Below are 13,376 nucleotides of genomic sequence, written 5' to 3'. Positions count from 1 at the left end.
CCAAAAATCTGTACATTTGAGACATATGGTATGAAGTCTGAGATTCAAATATCTATCATTATTTTCTGAATTCAATCTTCAATAATTTACCAATGATTTGACAAAAAACCACAAATGTATGAGAAATAGACCAAAAATATGTGGCAAAATCTGGACATTCTGAAAAAATCTGTACAGTTGAGAGTTATGGCTGTACAGATAGTTGCCATTCTGTGCAACATATCTGCACAAAGACCAACTTAGTGAGAGGACAAACAACCAGTAACAGGGACATATGTGACATACATGTCATATGGTAATGTGTTTGAATGTAACACTCTCAACCTCTTAGAGTGAGAAAAGTGGACAAAGTCATAAAAATTGGGGGACAAAGGGCCAGAAAAAACTTTCTCATGGGAAGTTTGGCCAGAGGGAGCATTGGAATGGTGGATGCCATGAAACCCAGAATTCTCCATACTAAGAATTAGACAACCAAAAAATGAAGACACCAAACAATTGGACTCCAGGAAGCAACCAGCTGCAAGGAAAAAAACTAAGGGTAATGCTGCTCAATGCCAGAAGTCTCAATCTCAAGATGCAGGCCCTTCTCAATATGGAGAACATCGATGTCTGTGCTGTGACAGAAACCTGGTTCAAGGCTCCTGAGAGCACCCCAGCACTAACAGGTTTCACCTCATATCATGCGTTCCGGCCCCAAAATCCGGACAACACCAAGAAAGGAGGGGTGTCCATATTCATAAAGGACACCCACACCTCGCATGATGCATCGGAGACCATCCAGGTGCAATTAACCATAGGCAAGACTGCTCTGCAATTTGTAGCATGTTACAGGCCACCCTCTCAAACTCAGGAACCTCACATGGCCTTCCTGAAAACATTGGAGGGATAAATGTATCTCCAAACACCATCATACTAGGTGACTTTAACTACCCTAATATAGACTGGGAACACTACTCAAGCCCGAACACTCTAACCCAAAGATTCCTGGAGTTCATAAACTCAAATGCCATGGAACAACTAGTCACCATCCCCACAAGAGGAGAAAACATACTTGATCTCATCATCACGAACATGGGATCAAAATGTTCAACACCGAAGTATACCCTCACTGGTGAGATCAGATCATAAACTAATCTCGCTGGAGGTCCTCATCCGCCCCACCTGAAACAAAAAGACCACAGTGAAAAACTTCTCAAAAGCCGATTTCACACTTCTAAAACTAGTGTGGTCTCCTTTAAGGCCCCTGAGCCAGTGGTAAACATTACTCAAACCGCTGAATCACTTACAAATGCCTTCTACCAGCACCTACAGGACTGCATGGATCAGGCAATCCCAAACAAAACTAAGACTCTCTGTACCAAAGTCTGGTGGACCCCAGCCATAAACAAGCTCTACAACAAAAGGAGGAAGCTACTACAAGATAGAGCAAAATCCTTGAAAGGTAAGACACCTTTGATCATTATAAGTAAAACTAAGAGCTCTCATAAAATCATCCAAGGCAAATTTTGAGAGAAAAATCGCCAAGGACTCTAAAGAGAATCATAAGGCCTTCTTTAGCTATGTTAGAAACCTAGGAGGAAACTCCCAGATATGCTCAGAATTAGTTCAAAATGATGTGAAAATTACTGAACCTACACACATTGCCAACATACTGGCTGACAGGTTCAGTGCAAACTTCTCCCCTCCCCAAAAGGAGATATCTATTCCAGAGGATTGTAGCCCCCAAACATCTCCAACGCCCAGGTGAGAACTGCCCTCACTAAGGCAAAAACACAGCATCCATGGGACGGATGGTGTCCCCGGCTGTGTGCTTCATGAACTCAATGAGGAATTAAACCCACAGTTAGGACAGCTGTTTAATCTTAGCCTCACCTCAGGATACTGTGGTCCCACTTCATAAGGGCGGTGCCTCCACAGACCCTGGAAATTACCGCCCCATTAGCTTGACAAGCCTTATCTGCAAAGCCATGGAGAGGATCATAATGGAACTCATAAATAAAGACATAGGGAACTTGCAGACTTTGGATCCAACTCAGTTTGGCTTTGTCAAAGGCAGATCCTGCCTCTTAAACTTGGTTGACTTTTGAGACAGTCACCAAGGCCATTGATGAGGGAAAGGCAGTCCATACAGCCTACCTCGACCTGGCAAAGGCCTTCGACACAATACCCCACTCAGGTATCATCGAAAAACTCATCAGCTTGAATGTAAACCCATACATCACAAGATGGGTTGCAAACTGGCTAAGTGACAGAACCCACAGGGTCAGAGTTGCTGGAGCCATGTCAGAGTCAAAGCCTGTCACAAGGGGTGTCCCACAGGGCTCAGTCCTGGGTCCACTCTTGTTCATCTACTTTTCTGAAGTACAAGCAAACACAGGAGGGTTATGGCTGACAAAGTTTGCAGATGACTGCAAACCACATCTGACACAGATATCCTCCAGACGGGCCCCACAGAAATGGATAACTGGTGCCAGAGGCATGGCCTGACCGCCAAAAAATGCATAGTCATACCCTTTGGGAAAAACAAGGCTACCCCTAGCTACCATATAGGTGGCAATCCACTGAGCACAGAAAAGTCATCAGAGATCTGGGGACCCAGGTTGACAGTAGCCATGTTGCTAAAGTAGTTAGGAAAACCTTCTATATCACCCACCTGATCATGAAGGGATTCACATCTAGATCAAGGGAGGTCATCGTCCCCTGTACTCATCACTTATTAGACCTATGATTGAGTACAATGCCCGTTCGAATGTATCTGACCAGACACCTGCTGCAGCTTGAAAGGCCCCAAAAGTTCCTCACCAAAAGGATAAAGGGTCTCAAAAATATGTCTTATGCTGCCCGACTGAAAGAACTCCAGCTCTATTCAGTCTCATACCGCTTGCTCAGAGGTGACCTGTGCCTGACATATAAGGCCATGTCAAACCCAGATTTGATGAATATGCTTCACCTCAAAAATCTAGATCCCTCAGAACCACAAGGGCGGAGACTTAAACCTTGACACGGTTATAAATAGAACGTGCTGGAGGGACAGATTCATCACCCAGAGACTCCTATGCTGTGGAACAAAATCCCGGTACATGTGAGGCAGAGCACCTCTCTGGTCTTGTTCAAGAGGAATCTTGACCAATGGATGGGAGATTGCAGATATACCCCAGGGATTACTTCAGCGTCACTGCTTGACAGAGGCACAGCAAAATGATAGGCATAGTTTTTATTCAAACTAAAGGGGTGGCGAAAGCCACATAACTATGGGCTAGGCTTATAAATGCCCTTGGGCAGATAGCCTAGTATGAACCTATGAACCTATGAACCTATAAATGAAACAAGTGCCACGAGTTTACCTAGGTTTCGTCTTTAATCCGACTTCATCAGAACACAAATGATACAAGTAAAAAGCAACCTTATATACACACCTAAAAGTAACATCATCAATAATCAATTTGTCAATTTATCAATTAAGTAATTCGTACTTAATAAATAGGCCAGCATTCAAAATAAAAGCAATAGTACAAACTTCACTAAAGGAATGTATACAAAACCTAAATTAAAAAACAGCCCAAAGGGACTGAATAACCACAGTTCATGATAAACATTAATGTAAAACCAGACATTACTATTATTAAAAAAACTAATGTAAATATACTCCAAATTATACATATTAAACATAAATGAAAACCAATAAAAATAATAATAAATATAAATATAAAAATAAAAAAAAAATAAAAATGAATGTGAATGAGAATGAAATTCAACCCAATATGTTTTTCAGTTTTAAAATGGGCATAATACTAATGCAGTCGTTAATGCCTGGATACTCTAATGAGTTAAGTTTCAACTGCCATTTCATTTCTCCTATGTCTAAGTGCACATCCAATTTCTTTCCATACCTATCTACCATAATCTGCTGGATGACACTAAACTTAAAACAATGCCCACTATTGGTATCGATATGCCTGTACAGAGCATTCGTCTTTTTCTTTAATCTAATGTCCGACTGATGCTCAATAATCGGTCTTCCCAATGTAAAAGGCCGGACACTGCATACACAATGCCACATACACAACACTTGTACTGTAACAGTCAAAATGAGCCCCAGGTCTAACTGTGACTCCTGAGGTGAATACTGGAGTGAGGGCTGCGAATCCTTCTACTTCCAACAAAGCAGATGGTAAAAATTTTTCATCTGAGTTTGATTCTAATAAGTGGAGAGTAAATGACTTTAACTTTCAGCAAAGTGGGGTAGTGGTGAATACTGAAAGAAATTATTTCAAACCTATGGCACAGCGTTTAAATGAATTTGAAAAGAAGTTATTTACCCTCAAAAAACTACGGATAGAAAATGGGTACTTGCAAAAAAACATTGACTGTGGTTTTGTACCTAAGGGTTTGCGAGCTTGGAAGTATCCTAATGGGATTGCCACTAAAAAAGAAATGTTGGAAGAAGTGCATAAATTATATGACAAAATGGGGCTTGAACTATTTGCTATCATTATTAAATACAACGATCAGCAAATTGTTACCTTGGTGAGTGAATTAGAAACATTGAATGAGGCAATTATTACTGACTTAAACTTTGACCATTATTCAATAAATTACAACAATCTGTTGGCAGAGGTAAACAGTCAATGTGAAGCTATTTTTGCTAGAAAGGCTAAGAAATTAGAAAGGGACAGCAATGAGTATAGGCGGAATCAAGTTTACCCCATGTCTGAAGGCAGCTGCTATGGTAGAGTCCCTTTAAGTAAAATCAGATATAACAGAGATTCGGAAGTAACGCCCACGGAAGAAGGCATTAATGGCGAGATTGAGCGTGCTGACTTCCCTTTAGATGTGGAGCCGAGAAGGTCGGAGAGGTTACGTGGGCGGAATCAACGGCAGGAGCAAAGTGGATTCAGCGATTACGCCAGACAAGGCTCGAAACCGAAGTTAACGAATTTTTGAAATTCAAACAACAGGGGCAATCGAGCCCAATGGAGAACATAATGCTTGTCAATGATTTTGAATATACAGGTGAGACCTTGAATTCAAAGTGCGCTTCACATTTATTCAATTATAGACGCTGTGATAGTTGTACTGGTGCTGTTGACATGAGTTCTGATATTTCTTTTGAAATGAACGAGCGTTTTTCAGCACTTATTAAAGATGGTGCTATTAACCACTATGAGCTCTTTGACAATACTTTACTTAATTCAGTTATTGGTGGATCGCACCAGTGTATTTGTCATGAACGAAATGCGTGTTTTAATTTCAACGATGGGTCTAGTAGCAATGACATCGAGCAATCTAATTGTGTGGGTATCAACAATTTCGATCATTTTTCAGCACCTGTTGAGCAATGTTTATTGTCATTTGAAGAGCTTTGTGGGGGGTATGAAGCTATTTTTTCCGTAAATTCAAATGCTAAATGCGCTTGTGTTATTACTGACGTTGGTTCCGATATTTCTTTCGAAATGAATGAGCATCCATTAGTGCTTATTGCAGATGGTACCAATATCAATTTTGAGTTGTTTGATAAGACTTTACTCAATTCAGTTGCTTGTGTGGTGCGCCGGTGTATTGCTCATGAAGGAGAGGTGTATACAAACGCTAGCGAGGGGTCTGTTGGCAATGACATCGAGCAACAAAATCCTGTGGGTATTAATAACATTAATTATTCAACAGTTGAAGCTGAGCAACGTTCACTGTCAATTGACGAGCTTTGTGGGGAATATGAAGCTATTGTTTCTACAAACCCAAATGCTAAATGCATTTTGGATGTTATTGGTTCTGCCTCCTCACCTGTTGATGATGTGTATGAGCGCTTGGACTATTGTAATGTTGGGACAATTTCTGCTCATTTAAGTCAAAATTATGCTTTACACAAAACCAATGTTGGCAATGTTACTTGTTTGATTTCTGCCACACAACGGTCGCAATGTATTAATCCATTACTAGACTGTAATGTTGTTGCAGATATTTACAGGGACACTTTTGCTGATATATTTAATGTTGAATTGTTTTCCAATTTGGATTGTACGCATGAGTGTGTGTCTTATGTTATATGAGCTGTGACCATAGATTTGTGCACAGCTCACCTTTTGTGAGAGACGTTAATGAAAGTACATCTGAATTGGATATAATTGTTGATTCCAAGTCATTGTGTGCAGATGGTGAAGCAGGTGAAGTAGGTGTACTCTGTGTTGAAACACAGCAGTCCTTACTTTTGAATGAATCTTCTTCTTCTATGGTTTTGGCTAATAATTTATCTATTAACAACAGTGTTGATAATATTGATGTCTGGTGTACCTCCTTGTATGATGTTAGTTTGTATTCCTTTCCATCTAAACATAGTGGAGTCTTTACACATTGTGACAATGATTGTGAAGCTCTAAATGAGCAAGATTTTGGGAATGTGGCTCCTAGCAGTGTGAGTGACTGTAGTATTGATTGTGGTATTGAGGATTTAATACACACAATGGATGATGAAGCTGTAACAGAATTGGTTTATGGACTTAGTAATCCAATTATCATAGCTAATAGGTTTGACGATTTTAAAATATACAATTATTCTAGTAAAATCATTAATGAGCTAACTTTTGTTCCTCTAACCCGTGGTTTGAGATCTTAAGATGTTAGTGAGAAAAATGAATTTGAAACTGGCCTTTGATGGTGACAATAGGAACGAAACTGGGCTGTAAGTACATGCCCCCATCCAACACTGTTACTAATGCTTATGAAAGAATCTAGAATATTCCATAGAAAATAAGAGATAAAGCAATAATACCTTCTTCAGATCTACTAAATCAACATTTAATTCAGTCCAACCATTCCATCATCACTTAATTAACTAATCAAATGATTAGTCATCAGTACAACGTCTAAAATATTTAAAAACAGAGTATATCGTTTTCATTTGATTTTTCTCATAATATATCCTTATAAGTGGATTATATATCTAAGGTAAATATATTAAAAAATTCAGCTGCCTATTCAATATAACTATGCATCTGAGAGACCAATAAAAACATTAAAAACATTAAAGGTAAGAATGTAGACGACAAATATCTGTATGCAGTTATTTATGTATGGTTAATAACTCAAAACTGGAAACCAAATTCAATGCAAGCATAAATATGCAATAATAATTTTACATGACATCTTATTTAATAGGTCAAAATCGTCTTCATAGTTTTTAAACATGTAGACTAGCTACAGTCATGTTTGCATTCGAGATTCGAGTTTGTTTGTATATAACTCTACTTAGACATAATAAAGCTGCATAATGAAGCAAAATTTCAACACATAAATCAACACATAAAACAACATAACAGCTTATAAAAGATGCACAATATGAATTAAATGACTATATAGGACCAATAAATTGATATATATCTACTGTATGTTAAATGAGTAAGTTGAATAATCGATGGACAATTTGACCTTTGAAGAGCATGTTTTGCTGGAGGAGTTGGTAAATGATAGATCTATAAGATCAATGGTTTAGTGCTCATTGATAGGGTTGATTATGTAAATAGTATTATGACATTGCGAATTAAATATTGCCTATAGCAAGGTCAGTTTGTACATTGAGGACTTCATATAAATGAGGTTGAGTATAGGTACCTGAATAACGACCACCCTATGGTTAGTGGGATTTTGGAATACCTAAGATCGGTTTGAACAATTTGGCATTTAGAGTAAAACCTGCTTTATAAGTAAATTTCTTGACTTGGGTTTAAACATTTTGGAGAGGTTAAGAGGTGTGAATCTCAACAGTGGTTCTATTATGATAACAGTCGATGTAGTGAATTTATTTTCAGTTATTCCTTGAATGGTTGGAGGTTCAGTTGTTAAAATTTGTTTGATCAGGATAGAATTAATTTGTTGGTGGGTTTAATGGAAGTTGTCCTCACTAACAATTTCATTCAGTTTGAGGGAAGTTATTATAAACAGAATGCCAATTATGTAATGGCACTAGTATATTTATGCCCCACATCAGTTTTACACCGTTTATCATTTGGAATGGTGGAATTGATAAGTTCAGAGAATTTATGGATTATGTTAATAATTCTGTTGAATTTTTAAATTTTCCTCACAATATGAGTAATGTTGAAATGGTTTACTTCGACGTTCATTTAGTAGTTAGCCCCGGTGTTTTTGAATTGACATCTACCATTCATAGAAAACCCACATTTTCAAACTCCTATTTGAGTTATTCAAGCTGTCACCCTGACCATCAGAAGAAGGCAATTGTTAAAGGACAGATGGTCAGGAAGGAAGTTGAATTTATCAAACTAATGTTTATTAGGCGTGGTTATCCAGTAGCATTGTGTAATTGTTATTGCAGATGAAGTTAAATCAAAGAGGGCCAATGGTACATATTGGGCTCTGTTACAAGGGAAGCCTGGCACTGGACCCGAGTATGTTGATGTAACTAGTGCTCCTATGGGGGACACTAATTCTGAATGTGAAGAATCTTGTACATGGGTTAGTAATGACCATCCTTTATATTTTATTACGACTTACTCTTTTGATGTGCCTTACATTGTTGAGATTGTTATCAACAATTGGAAATTGTTGAATTTGGACCAATTGGTAAGTGGTAAGTTGGGGAGACCTCCCAAATGTGTTTTAGGAACCTTTAAACAATTATTGGAAAGGAATGACATTTCAGACGTAATTTTAGGTGTGGTAGGTGCAGTATTTGTCATTTGATCAATGTGACTGGTGCGGAATTTAAGGTGGCTGGAGCCACAGTTAGACCTGGGGCTCATTTTGACTGTTACAGTACAAGTGTTGTGTATGTGGCATTGTGTATGCAGTGTCCGGCCTTTTACATTGGGAAGACCTGTAGGGCATTAAGGGAGCGGATTATTGAGCATCAGTCGGACATTAGATTAAAGAAAAAGACGAATGCTCTGTACAGGCATATCGATACCAATAGTGGGCATTGTTTTAAGTTTAGTGTCATCCAGCAGATTATGGTAGATAGGTATGAAAAGATATTGGATGTGCACTTAGACATAGGAGAAATGAAATGGCAGTTGAAACTTAACGCATTAGAGTATCCAGGCATTAACGACTGCATTAGTATTATGCCCATTTTAAAACTGAAAAACATATTGGGTTAAATTTCATTCTCATTCACATTCATTTTTATTTTTTTTTTATTTTTATATTTATATTTATTATTATTTTTATTGGTTTTCATTTATGTTTAATATGTATAATTTGGAGTATATTTACATTAGTTTTTTTAATAATAGTAATGTCTGGTTTTACATTAATGTTTATCATGAACTGTGGTTATTCAGTCCCTTTGGGCTGTTTTTTAATTTAGGTTTTGTATACATTCCTTTAGTGAAGTTTGTACTATTGCTTTTATTTTGAATGCTGGCCTATTTATTAAGTACGAATTACTTAATTGATAAATTGACAAATTGATTATTGATGATGTCACTTTTAGGTGTGTATATAAGGTTGCTTTTTACTTGTATCAGTTGTGTTCTGATGAAGTCGGATTAAAGACAAAACCTAGGTAAACTCGTTGCACTTGTTTCATTTATTGCAGCTGGTTGCTTCATGAAACCCAGAATTCTCAGAAACTCCCTAGAAGTAATGCAAGCCAGAGGAAGAAGAGTTTGAAAGAAAGAAATGAGAGATAATGCATTTGGAGGGGGCAGAGAAGCAAGTATTGGCACTGTCTGAATCCTGTAACACAGAAAATCATGATCCTGAGAAAGAGGCAAAGAAGAATTTTTGAAATGTATGGTGAACTCCAGGCTCTAAAGAAGGGAAATGGTAAAATGAAGATTTTGGAAAAGGGTCTCTGGAGAGGATGCCTGAATCAGCGGGTCATCTAAGTAAGGAAATAGTTGGATACCTCAAAGCCTGCAAAAAGCAATCACAGGAGCAAGGTATTTGGAGAACATGTGTGGGATAGTAGAAAGGATCAAGGGCAAAGCAAAGAAATGAAAATGCCAGGAACAACAGAGAAATGAAAACACTTCCTGAAAACAGGGTGGATCGGAATATGGAGGTAAGCATCCTTAAGAGACACCATATAGGTCTAAGGGAGCCAGAGAGGAAGCAGAATCTGAGGGGACAACACCCAAAAGGAAGGCACTTTTAGAAAACTGTCCAGATGAGAGAGGTCTAGAATAGATATCCAAGTGCCCTTTCTTCTGGGTACTACAAACATTCTCGAGTAGAACCCTTTCCTCCTTTAAGACACAGGTATGCCTTGAATAGTACCTGGAGTCAAGAGATTTTGAAGAACCTCTGAGAAGAAGTGAAGTTGATCCTGAAGAGGCTGAGGAATGCCCATAAAAGGACATGAGGATTTCCACACCATGAAGTACCCCTGACAAATAATTGACAGAACCCAAAAATCCTGAGTGATCTAAAGCCAAACAGGAAGAGAAAAGGAAAGACGAAGAGAAAGAGGAATTTGGCAGAAAATGGACACAGGTAAGCTGGCCAATGGTGAAAACATATGTTCAGATTGCTGGCAAAGAAGTTCTGATTATGGTAGACCTGAACATCATCTTTATGCCCTATGCTACACAAGGAGCATTTGGTTAATGTTCAACCTACCTTTTAAAAGCAACAAGTAGTCTTTGGCAGACTGGCCAGATGTTCAGGCTTTCACAACAGGGAATTATATCTGTTAAGAATACTGCAGTAGTGAATGTAAGTACATCTCCCAGCAGAAGAGGGCATGTCAGTGGAAGATGGTTGTAGCAGCAACACCAAACACATATCTATATGGTACAGTACAGTACAGACTGTACAGTGAAAATTTGTTGTCTGTGACTGTCACACAATGTGACATAACAATGGGGAGGATGTCTGTGTGAGATAAGCATTCTTACATGAAATTGCAGACGACAACTTTCAGGGATCTGACATACAATTGGGGTAAAGTGCACATTGGCAAGCTGTGCAAACTGTTACACCTGAATATGAGTGCACTCCCAGCAGAGGTCTCCAGCATTGTGGCCACAGGTAAAGGATCATGGCAAACATTAGAATAACTAACCAGAATCATAGACATTATCTGAATAATACCACCAGTAATCCCATGCATCTGGCATAACATATATGATGTGGAATGATAGATGAGCCTGCACACACTGGCAACTAGTATGATACATCCACACTCTATAAAAGTAATCAAGCACATTCTCTTGTAACTGTAATATCTGCAGGAGGTGTTAGAAGGGGCATTGCTATATCTGTATGTGACAGTATGGGCACTACAGGCTAGTTACCTTGTGCATGGCATATATCTATGGCACGATACACATTGTCACAGGTGATATGCATGCCATTAATGTTGTCAAACACCTATGCAGTGTGTGCATAAGGTGAACAAGTAGCACACATGCATTTGGTGTAACAACTTGACTGTTACTTCATGGAGCATTTCATCTCGCCTCTTATGCATCTGGTTGGCTGCAGTGACCTCATTCTCACTCCTCTTGTCACCCTGCCTAGGGGATCAAAGTGACAGTTATAGCTGAGGTTCATCAAGTGAATGGAGCCCATACTTATATAAATGTAACAAATGGGAGTGTGTGTGCTCAAAATGATGATATAGAATGTTTGACTGAAGGAACCATTAAGGTTCCCATGGAGCAAGTTAACAATACAACAAATGCTCCTAATCCTTCTTGTATGAATGAATAATCCTCTATGCCCATTATACAAACAGGAGCCATACCCTAAAAAGGATCGATACATCTTTCTATTGAACAGCAACTTCCTTTTTTAATATATGTGAAGGAGCCAAGTGTAGCAGACCTGCAAGCAGAGAAAGGAAGAGAAGGAAAGTTCTGTGACGAATTCCTTAGTTGTTAATATCTCAAATAGTATTCTGAAAAAAGAATCTGTTACTCTACTTGAGAAAGGATTAAGTTTTATACCAGCTTTACACTCACTGCTGCATGAGTTTGTGACTGATATAAAGTGTTTTGGATGTGATGTGACATTAAAATATATTTTTGGGTCCAATGTTAGATCAGATCATGACTCTGAAAGACCATCTAGGAAGCCTAGCACGTTTGTTCCAGTAAGCCATCCTACGGTTGAGATTTTTATGCGCTTATGTGAGCAAGAACTAGCCAAAATTAAAACAGATGGCAAAGGTAAACACTATCAGAATTTTACCAAAGAATTGGATGCTTTAAAAGAACTACAAACTAGAGAGGATTTAACCATTAGACCAGCTGACAAAGGAGGAGCTGTTTCCCCTTTGGTAAAAACTCTGTACCCATGAGCTACTATATATAGACAGCAGTCTACTTAACACCGAATGTGTGATAAGAGACCTTTGGACCCAGGTGGACAGTAGTCTGTCCTTTGATAGTCACACCGCCACAGTAGTCAGGAAGTCCTTCTATGTGGAACACCTCATCATAAAAGGGTTCTTATCCAGGAAAAAGAGGTCATTGTTCCCCTCTACTCGACACTCATTATAGAGTACAACACCCCTTTTGGAATGTACCTCACAAGACATCTGCAGCAGCTGGAAAAGCCACAGAAATACCTCACAAAGAGGATTACTGGCCTCAAACAGATGCCCTACACTGACCGTCTCAAAAAACACCAGCTTGACTCTGTAGCATATCGCTTACTCTGAGGTGATCTCTGCCTAACATATAAAGCTATGTCAAACCCAGAGCGGTTGGACATGCTACACCTAAAGAAATCCCAGTCCCTCTGAGCTACATGCTCTAGGGACCTAAACCTTGTCAGCACAATAAACAGGACATGCTGGAGGGCTAGATTCCTGTCAGAGACTTCCCATACTCTGGAATGGGCTACCCATCTATGTCAAGCAAAGTTCTTCAATAGAACTCTTCAAGAAAAATCTTGATGAATGGATGGGAAATAGGAAATACACCCCAGGGATCACTTCTGTGTCTCTGCTCGACAGTGGCACAGGAAAATAACTTTCTTGGGTGACATAAGCTAGGGAACCTTGTTGGCTAGGGTTACGTAGGCCCTCGGGCAGATAGCCTAGCACCCTACCTATAAACCTATGAACCTATGGTGGTGATAAGTACAGATGATTATAATGAAAGTATGTTGGATATGCTCAGTGATCGAGCAACATACTTAAGAATTATGAAGAAAGAATTTGATGTGGTGAAAAGGAGGATAGAAGATGTACTTTATGAGATGCTTTTGAATAGGAGTATAATAAAGGAACTATACAAATTTTTTGTAGTAGAACATCCTGCCATACCTATCATCAATGTACTGCCAAAAATCCATAAAAACAGCTCTAAACCACCCATGCATCCCATAGTGGCAGGCCGAGGATGGTCAATGGAACCCCTCCCAGTCTTTTTGAAAAATGAGCTGAAAAAGCTATTGAGTGTTTACAA

This window comes from Protopterus annectens, chromosome 2.part1 (genome assembly GCF_019279795.1).
Source record: "Protopterus annectens isolate FY-2018-M chromosome 2.part1, PAN1.0, whole genome shotgun sequence".
In the NCBI taxonomy this organism is placed as follows: Eukaryota; Metazoa; Chordata; order Ceratodontiformes; family Protopteridae; genus Protopterus; species Protopterus annectens.
Note: the sequence above shows the minus strand (reverse complement) of the source record.